Consider the following 11,126-nt stretch of genomic DNA (forward strand, 5'->3'; position numbering starts at 1 on the left):
AAGTCATACTCATTCATTGCATATCACATCTCAGTATCTGTTATCATTTGTCTCAAATAATATTATAATTGTTTGGGTTGATTGGCATGAGATTTGTGAGGCCGAGAGACTGGAGAGGACGACGACTGAGTGATGCCTAGGGTCTGATTGTGAGTGACATTTATGGGATCGGGCTGCACGACACCGCAAAATTTATTAATTTTTCCATGGTTGGAGTATATTAGCGTTTGGGCAAGATCTGCCCCTCCGAAGTCTGACTTACTAGCAGTGAGCGGAGGTACCTACTGAGTGCGAGTGACGAGTGATTGTGAGGACTGAGTGGCGAGTGACTGGGAGGACTGAGCGAATTGATACTCCAAGAGTATGCATATGGTATTATCACTATCGTTGCATTACAGTTGGTATACATACTTGGTGTGTAGGCATTGAGATGTATTTCCTCATGTTGTACGGTATTGTGACATTCATGACTTCACATGCACATTGACATGTAGGCATAGGGATGTACTTTCCTCATGCTATCTAATTACGAAACTTCTTATCTATTGTTGAAATTTTTTGGGATAGTTTTCAGATTTACTCATATTTTGGTGATTTCGGTGAAAGATTTGGGTTTTACTATTATACTTGAAAAGCATGCCTATTTTCTGTATCTGTGAACGAACTGAGCATCATATCTTTGAGTTATTATTTGTACTATTTATTATATCGTTACAAGTTGTTCTGGGCTATTAGTGTTGGACTTCGACCGTAGTCCAAGCTCGTCACTACTTTCAACCTAAGATTAGGTTTGTTACTTATTGAGTACATGGGGTCGGTTGTACTCATACTACACTTCTGCACCTTGCGTGCAGATTTTGGATGTTGATGTTGCTTTGTATGGTGGGAGCTACAATTAATGGTGTACCTGCATTCTAGTCATGGTTGTCTCTTGTACTTGGTAGCTTTAGAATTATTGATCTGTTCATGTACATTTCAAACAGATGATGTATTTATTTCATACTAGCTTTGTAAACTATAAATCTTAGAAGCTCATGATTTGTACTACCAGTCCTTGGGAAGTGTATAAAAAATTTAGTTATTTCATCATTTATTTTCTCAGTAAACCTCATTGAATTGAATTGTTGTTGTTTGGCTTACCTAGCAGGTTGGGTTAGGTGCCATAACTATTAGTTGGATTTTGGGTTGTGACAAGTTAGTAGCAGAGCTCTAGGTCCATAGGTTCTACGAGTCATGAGTAAGTGTCTAGTAGAGTCTTGCGAATCGGTATGATAGCGTCCATACCTATCTTTGAGAGGCTACAGGGCATTTAGGATGAACTTCCCATCTTTCTTTCCTTATCGTGCGTCATCGATTCAGCTTGAAGCATATATCTTTGAATTCCTTCCACTAACTCATATGGGTATGTGGGTGCTCGGTATCAGCTATACATCGTCGGCTTATGGATTCCATGGATGAGGTGCGAGATGTGTTTTATATATTTTGGTAATGGGCCAGTCTGGAGGACTTGAGGCCCGATTTTGACCGCAGCTTAGGCTCAGCAGTTCAGTTGTGTGAGTATGTGCTTTTGGACTTCTATGTACAGTGGTGTCCCTATGAGTGGTACTAGTGGCTCGGTAAGTGTTTGGATGATATATGATGAGTAGGATGTGACTGAGAGATGTGTTCAGATGGTTTGAATGTGACGAGAAGAGTTTGCTTGAGATAAGAAAAGGATTAGTGGATGCTCTATTTCTATGGATGTGTCATACGGTCTTGAGTTATGAAGGTTTTTGAGAGATTCTTTCGTGTTATTTCATTTGTGGAGCGATTTAGATTTTCATGTCTTGTTAATGAGTTCATACTCAAGAAGATTAAGTGATTGCGTAGTAGTTGTGGCTGTAAAAGGGTATAGAGAGATGTCAGTTTGATGCTAGGCAGGTGGGTTATCACCTGCGAGGTAATCTAAAGATGTGTGACCCTTATGATGGTTGTGTGGAGAGTTTCTTTCTACCAGTGGGTTATGTATGTTTCGATTTGGTTTGGATCTCTTGAGGAGGTTGACCTGACTGTCATGAGGATGAATGCGAGCTTAGCGAATGATTTGAGGTATTTTATGGTTGGAGTTGCATGAGCTTGTGAAGAATTTAGTTAAATCTCACCGCGTTATTATGGCAGTAATAGATTATGGGTATTGTGAGTTATCTAATGTTTTAATATATGACTTTGAGCCAAATGGGGGAGTCCGCTATCAATAATTTGATTGCATGGTTACGTGTTGTATTAGTTTTGGTCTAAGGCATACTTGTGGATCGGTTATGATTTGCAGAGGCTGGTTTTGAGGATGACTTAAGCAAGGAAATTTCTTGATGCATGGTGTATTACACTTTATGGGTATATGGAAATCACGGGATGATTTGAGTTTGTTATTCGGGAGGGATGTAGTTTGCATGAAGTGAGGATTCACTCGGTTGCTTAGAGATGTGGATTACTTCTTTGGGTGGTGTCGTGCTAATGGGGCACAGGTTATTCGCCCCATTTGGGCGGTGCAATTGAGAGATGAGCAGAGTAGATGATTTTCGAGAAGGTTTCAATGGATTCAAGATTTATATGTGGAAATTGAGAATTTTCCGGACTTGTATATAGCTAGAATCTGAGATTTGCATCAGATGGTGTGGGGACTTGCGGTGTTTCTATATCATTATTGATTCTACATTTCAGTATCAGGAAGGTGAAAGAAATGACTTTAGATTCATAAAAGGTATCTTCAGAGTGGGTGTCTCGGTTGTGGTACTTTTCGGGTGCTTAAAAGGGAATACATCGGCTTATGGGTCTTAGGGCGGTGTGGTTTTATGTTAGGATCTCTAGTGGTGAGCTTTGGGTAAGGATCGTGGTGTTCTGTAAAGGAGAAGTGTCAACTTAAGGGCAATTTGGAAGGAACTCGGAGAAATGGGACAACTTGATAGTAGGTTGGGTCAACACGGTAATGAATATGGTCAGTTCCTTGGGTACTTATGATGTGGTGAATCTCTACAGGTGTTTTATGGCAATACTCTTGGGTTTGGCGACTTGCGTGGCTTGGTAGAGATAGAGAGATTCAGTTCTGATGGCTTGGTTATGTGCAAATGGGTTTCGAAACGTTCTCAATGGTTTCTACCACAATTTGATATGAATATTTTCTAACGGCATGAGGAGCATGTCACGTATTGTGATTTTCTCCTAGATGTGATCAAATGGAAGGTTTCTGACTGATTGGATATGTATTCTACTGGTTACCTGGAGTTAATTATGAGATTCTCGTGCTTTTCATATCATGGCATGATAGATGCGGTCTGTTGTGTGGGATTAAGATTCGCATATGCAAGGTTACGGTTCGGTTTGGAGGGAAGGTCATGAATTCTCAGACAACATAGACAGTCTCATATAACTAGATGAATGCTATTACTACTTGGTATTGCTTGAGAATGGTGCACATTTTAGAAGGAGCGCTATGTTTTGACTTACACATGCTTCACTAGAATTGCGGTACTTGCTTGGTTGATCGATTGCTAATGTTCAAATTTTTCTATGTGGCATGGATGAATTATAGAAGTATTTCTCATAGGGTTAATTATGTATGAGAGATGTGTTAGTCATTCGAGTGGTGGAATGATTCATGTGTTCTATGGATTTGAGACTAAGAGTTCTCAGAAGTAGATTGTTTTAGGGTTACGGACTGTGAAGATGTGGCCAAAGTTTGCTAGATGGTAGTACGTGCTATGGTGAGGTCATTGTGGACTTTTAGAGGGCCATTTATCCATTTGTGGATGACCGGAGTTACTTTAGGGGCCCATTGGTAGGCCCAATGAGGATGTGCATTCTACACCGGGTCGGATTTGTTGACTCAAAACTGTTATTGTTGAGGGGTGAGTCATTCAGTTGGAGTTGAGCTGGTTCGTGTTCTGATATGTTCTATGTGTTACTCTTCTATGCTACAAAGGGTGATGATTCGTTGGTTATATGCACACATATAGTGATTCTGTTTGAGCTTAATTAACGGAATTTGAGGGAGATGGTTATTGGGGTGTTAAATGGTCGATTATGCCTTGGTTATGGTCTTTCCGTACTATGGTATATTGTGTTATCCGCTTCTACATGGTTATGGTCATGCACTTCGTGTACTTGATGTCGAATTGCATGTAGTTGTTTATTTTGAGCATTGTAGCTTGAGGTATTTCATACGGACTGGTGTCTGGATGGGTCACGTATTGCAGTGGGGATATATTTGGATGTGATCCTTTATGTTAGATTCGTGTGTCTTGGTGCTTCTATGTGTGATGGGTTCATAGCGTTGCATTGTGGTGGTACTTGTTGAGCTTGCGTGTAACGAGCCGACTGATCGTTTTGAGCATTTTCACTTCGCTCGGTAGTTTACGTGAGTAGCTCCGTATGATGTATTTTGACTTATGTGAATTGCCAGTTTTGGTTTTTAGGTTATCCGGGACTGATTTGGAAGAATGATTCTCAACTAGGGAGCTTTAAATTTGAAAGAGTTGACCGAGTTTGAATTTTTAGTATTTTACCTCGAAATAGAATTTTGATGGTTCCGTTAGCTCCGTTGGGTGATTTTGGACTTAGGAGCTTGTCCGGATTGTGATTTGGAGGTCCGCAGTTGAATTTGGCTCGAAATGGCGAAAGTTGGATTTTTTGGAAAGTTTGACCGAGAGTGGAGTTTTTGACATCTGGGTCGGATTTCAATTCCGGAAGTCAGAGCAGGCCCGTAATGTCAAATATGACTTGTGTGCAAAATTTGAGGTCAATCGGACGTGATTTGATGGATTTCGCCATCGATTGTGGAAGTTTGAAGTTTCAAGTTCATTGATTTTTGGATTGAGGTGTGATTCGTCGTTTTGAAGTTGTTATGTGCGTTTTGAGGCCTCGAGTAAGCCCGTGTTATGTTATGGGACTTATTGATATGTTTGGACGTGGTCCCGAGCAGCTCGGGTGAGTTTCGGATAGGTTTGGGTTGTGTTGCGCTCATTTTTTTTTATGTTTCGACGTTGTTTCTTTAAGCATAAATGGTACTACATTAAACAAATGAGATCTAATTTCTATTTTATTGAAGCATTAGATCCGTACCGTAATTATGGAGCCATAGCAAAAAGAATCGTCGAATTTGGACATCGTATGAGGAGTTTATGGTCATTTTACTAAGAATTTGGTTGTCAGATTTTTTTCAGATTAATTACGAAATTGACTAACTTCGTATTTAAAAATCTGCACTATTTCCAGATATTGAAACCAATATATCTCCTTCAATATAAGGTCAAATGGAGTGATTAAAGAGCCTAACTTGACTAGAATTTCACAAGTAATCCATTGGAGGCATCAAAAGCTTGTTTCGAGATTATTTGGAACATGAAACAAGGCAGAACAGTGTTAAAATGAGGGTTTTGTTTATTTAACATATTTTGAGTTGAGGAGCTCGGAATTGGGCAATTTTTGAGGTAATTTTCACCATATGAATTGGGGTAAGTGTTCTCTACTCGGTTTTGGTTATATTCTTTGACGAAACTCGTTTTCTTTAATCCGTGTACCCTCTTATTCTTCATACTTATTTATTGCTTGCTATAAATAGCATAAGTACGTTAACGTCAAGATGATCCCATCCCCGAGTCTACATCGGTTAACTGAAAACGAAATTTTAACGTACAATACTTCAGGGTGCAACATCGTCGTAACTTAATACCGGGAAACGTGACAATACCGTAATGTAATACTGCTGGGTGCAACACTGTCGTAACTTAATATTGCAAAGTATAACTTCGACGTAATACTGCGGGGGCGTAACATTATTCCCCTCTTTGGAACATTCGTCCTCGAATGTTGACTGATGCACTTATCATTTTCATAACTTATATTCTTCGAATACTTTTGAACTTCCCTTGCCATCTAGGCGTCTGTTCTGTGAATAATTCCAAAGTCCAGGGCATTTCCCCCTTAGGTCTCCTTCTCACACCACAACTTGTAGTCGGAATCTTTCCAATCTTGTAACTGTTGCTACCTTTCATCATGCAGCCTGTACGATTTTGACCTTTAAAGTGTGCCCAATCTCTAGTATTCATATATAGAGCTTGATAAGATATCCCTTTGGGCATATATGAGTATACTGAAGTTCTTCGCTCGGTACGTTGTTGAATTCACGAATATTGCTATATCTCATCGCAGAGGTCCGTTTAGCCATCCGTATGAATTTACTGCCATAACTCCAACTTTAATTTATCGTTGCTGAGGTCTGCTACCAAATCCCAGCTTACTCTCGTTGCTTATTCCATATGTATAAATTTAAGTCCTTTGATGCTTCCTCATTACTGCTCATCTTTAGAATGACGGCCCAATCTCATCTCACACTTTATGACTTTTGTCATCTATTGTTGATTTACCTCAATATAGATCTTCAATATACCACTGATAATTTGAAACTTCTTACGTAATACTTTTCCCCTAGGGCTTACGTTACCTCAATGAATATTTGAAGTGATTCCCATAATCATATTTCACAATTTCTCAATGTGATTCACCTTGTGGGGGTATTCTAATTTCGTGCCGCCAGCGAAATCTTTTCTCCTTCTCTTCTCTTTTTTCAAATCATTATTCAAGCGAAAGTCCAAACATCATCCGGTATCTGTCACAATTATACCCTCATTTTATTACCAGGTCAGCATTTCATTCCTTCTAAATGCTATTAATCTTAGACTCCTTTGAGTTCATTCAGGCTATACTGAACTTTCAATAACTTAAAGAAACCATTACCTCTCTTGTTCCCATGGACTAAATCCCGAGGACTTATCCATGCTCGTCACCTTTTCACTTGCATTTCCTCATCCTTACTCATGTTTCCTTAAAATTTTGTCGCTCTACCATACTTTAGCTTGCGACTTATACATATCCATTTATACTACTCGCAACTTTCCTTCAACTTGCTTGCACCATAGATTTCCTTATGTTATTCTGGAACATCAAGCGAGACATCACATCGTCTCCAACTTTTCTCTACTCTCTTAACTAGATCTCTCAGTATTTAGAAACCATAGGCTGGAAGACATGTCGCCGACGATGCCGCTATCACTCCTGGTTATTGGATCCCCGTGCTTATATCCTTCTATCCGAAGTATGGACTATTCACGATCTTCTGCCTTTGAGTATCTCGTACGTTGTTCACCTTTACCTCACTTACCTTAAAATGTCGCATCGTATCTTCTATCTCTTTCCTAACCTCCCTTCCACCTAGGTGTAATTCACGTCCATAACTTGAAGCTCTATTATAATACTCGCACCTCTGCTATATACACAATCCGATGGGAGCTTCGTACTGACTTCTTATCAGGCTGGTACTTCTTCTAACTGGCTTTCTTGTAGAGCCATTATAGATTATGGTTGTTGTGTTATTTCTCTTGAACATCTGATATTAAGAGTGATTCTGTCATGTTATCAAGCACAACTTCTATAATTTTTGAAGTCCAATAATCAGACTCATGATTTACTTGGGTGATGTAATTCTTTAGCTTCATCTTCCTTCCGATCAGCCTTTATGTAGGCTTAAGCTATCTTCCGATCTGTGGGTCATGGCATCAGTTATTACCTTAGCCTTTCATGGGCGTTCTGGAATATCCATGATACAATCTTCTAACAATTCAATCATTTGTCTATGCCCTAGGCTCAATTCTTCTTTTTAACTTATACCGGAGTCTTCTATGGTTGTATGATTGTCAATAAATATAATGCTCCAAAATCTTGAGTGTATCCATAACGTACTGACTCTGGATCATTGATCGAATAATTGCTTTCGTTTTATCTCAGCTTTCTATAAACATGTGCAATTACGTTTCCTGGTCTTTCTGGCCCTTGTTGCGTGCATACTTAACTCATCCTAGTTCCCACACATGCCAGAATTTTTGTGCAACTCATATAGTCTCGAATATTGCCTTCGATCTTTCTCCCCGTTCATTAGCCACGGTAGGTGCCACTTTCTTTTAGAGGGCATACAATTTTTGTTGTGAGACTGCTTTTACATGACCATTTCTTCATTAGATCACTGTGCTTAGGTTGAAGACTTCTTTCTCATTTCCTCAGCTAGTCCTTCACTGTAGTACTTAGGGAGGATCCTCTGGTTCTTGTAAAGATGCGAACTTATTATATCGTATACTCAATGGACCTTCTGTTGTCCTTCCTTGCATATACTTATCCGTAGTTACTTATCTTCACGCCCTTGTGCTTGTAGGGTTGCTTCTGGACTGATATTTTGACTGTCTTCCTAGTGGCACTCTCTTTTATTTCTGTAACACTCATATAGTACCTTTTTAACTTTTCCAACTCTTATATGAATATATATCAAGTATTACAATGTCATAACTGCGGGGCTGAATTCTCCATATTGGGGTTTACTACATTTATCTTGCATGATCTGCTGATTTGTCTGTAACTTCTTATCTAGTCGTGACTAGGCTCTTCCTGAATCAACTACTAAGTACTCGTTGGCCCATTCTCATGTCAATATTCCGCAAAATCTTTCTTGGGTTATTTCCTTTGTCTTAACTTATGTCTCGCACTGACTCCTTTTCTATCAATAACATCTCGGGCAGGGACCCTTACTTACTTTCATCGATGTCGTATTTGCATAATGTTCTGGAATTGTAGCATATACGTAGGAGCTGAATAAGTGCAATCTTATTCCTTTTTTTTCGTGTTTACCGCATTCTTCATTTATTACTCCATATTCCCCCCTTTTGGGGAGTACTAAGACTTGGAGCTATGACGACCTGCCTATATATGTTTTCCTCTTTATCTTTGGCGTCCTTTCACATCGTCAATGACCCTTATTCTCCTTGCGGTAATCCTTCTGTTCCAAGGATAACAAAATTTCCTCACTCATGATGGTGACATTTAGTGTAACAGGCACATACAGTCGCTTAATCTTAACTTTGCTCACATTGCTTGCTTTAGGGAAGCGTCTTCCTAAATGACCTTTAAAGGTTATTCTTCTATCGTCCATTCTATTATTGCCGGAATGCAATATTCATGATGCCAACCATTATCAAATCACTCAGTTCCTAATTCATGTTTAGTTTATCTTGTTCACCAATCCACACTAATTTCTATTATTATGGGGTCTAACTTTTCCTTCTGGTAGTCGTGTTAGAGCCACGAACTTATTTCTTAAAGTGACGATATGACTTTATGGCCTATACTCTTTTATTGTCTCAAGGCTTGTCGCCTCTTGTATTTCCCTTCACTTGACTATAAGCTCTGTAATATTGTCATTTTTTTAATCTACCGTTGTCATCAATGTATCACATCTTACTTATAATGCTTCATTAACTCTCTTCTTATTTTCTTGCTAACATTTCTATCAATCACTTTATTCTGAAAACTCGAACAAGACATTCCTTTGCTTTTAGATTCCTTTTGCTCCATCCAATGACTCTTCAAGTTGCTTAACGTTCTTGCTTTACTAGGGACGCGAGCCACACTAAGGTAATATTTATCCCTTCAAGGCTTATAGTGCATGTCTTTGTGGTACTCATATCTGGCTGCACTATTTCAGAGTGCACCATCTGGGTGTCTTATAAAGATATTTATTAGCATATTTGCAATATCCTTCGGAAATGTCAACTGACGCAAACAATTCATCCATCATATCTTCTTATACTACTTCTGTTAATCCCCATAGGGCATATCTGGAATGGGTGCGACCAATTGTATATACCTCTGTTACTATTGAATATAACTCAAAAATCATATGTTCCTCTGCCTCAATTATAAATGCTGTTAACCTTCATTAAGTAGGCGCCTCGTACCCTTCTTCATCTTGCTTCTTCTGCTTGTTGAAACTTGTATTTATCTTCTTAATCTCCCATTGTCTTTCACCATAAAAATGGATAGACATTCTTGCCCTAAGGCTTCTTATCAGGAAGCTTACACCTTTCAGTACACCCATGATCTGCCAAAGACCTCACATTTACTTATCACAAGCATCATACAAAAATCCAATCCCTCTCACTGAGCTCTTCCACAACTATCCCTCTTTCCAACCTTCTTTCCGGATGTAGGTATCGTCTTATTACGAATAAAATAGAATTTTAAAATTTGAATTCTTATAAGTGAGCTCTACCGCACGATCTAGAGTAAGAAGAAAGAGTGACAATCCTAAATGCCCTGTAGCCTCCTGCTTATAAGTGTGGTGCACGACACACCCATAAACAAGACTCTACTAGACACAGACTCCCTAGGACAGAACTGCTCTGATACCACTTTTAACGAAACTCGTTTTCTTTAATCCGTGTACCCTCTTATTCTTCATAACACTTATTTATTGCTTGCTATAAATAGCATAAGTACGTTAACGTCAAGATGATCCCATCCCCGAGTCTACATCGGTTAACTGAAAACAAAATTTTAACGTACAATACTTCAGGGTGCAACATCGTCGTAACTTAATACTGGGAAACGTGACATTACCGTAATGTAATACTGCTGGGTGCAACACTGTCGTAACTTAATACTGCAAAGCATAACATCGACGTAATACTGCGGGGNGACTTCTAGATATTAAGAACGTAGTATTAAATGTTAGAATCGAGACTTAGCCTAATATAACTTGATCAAATTTGATGAAAATTCTGAGAATACATTAATGTGTCTAATTCGGTCATCTCTATGCATAATCATTAATACGTTGCTACGGCCGATATTTCGAGATACTAGATTCCATACTTGTATTGTTGATAAATTGTGGGATTTGTGGAAGCACTTGAATTATATGGCCCTTGAGTGTTCATTGAATCATTGTTGGATTGGAAAATAGTGATTGAGAATTTGTTTGGAATATTCGTTTAAACACTCTCCTTGATGTTATTTATACTTCCTGCATTGCCATTTTATTGATATTCATATGCTTGGTAAGGAAGAGTGTAAAGCACGAAGGGTGATGCCGTGCCATTTTATATTCATTATCATGTGAGGAAGAGTGTAAAGCACGAAGGGTGATGCTGTGTCATTTCATTTATAATGTTTGTATGTGTGTTATCGTGAGATCATGGTCGACGATGGGTGGTTTCCGTTGCAGGCGAACGGAGTGAGGGGCGATGGAGTTATGTTTGTAGTATCAG

This window comes from Nicotiana attenuata, chromosome 11, assembly GCF_001879085.1.
Source record: "Nicotiana attenuata strain UT chromosome 11, NIATTr2, whole genome shotgun sequence".
In the NCBI taxonomy this organism is placed as follows: Eukaryota; Viridiplantae; Streptophyta; class Magnoliopsida; order Solanales; family Solanaceae; genus Nicotiana; species Nicotiana attenuata.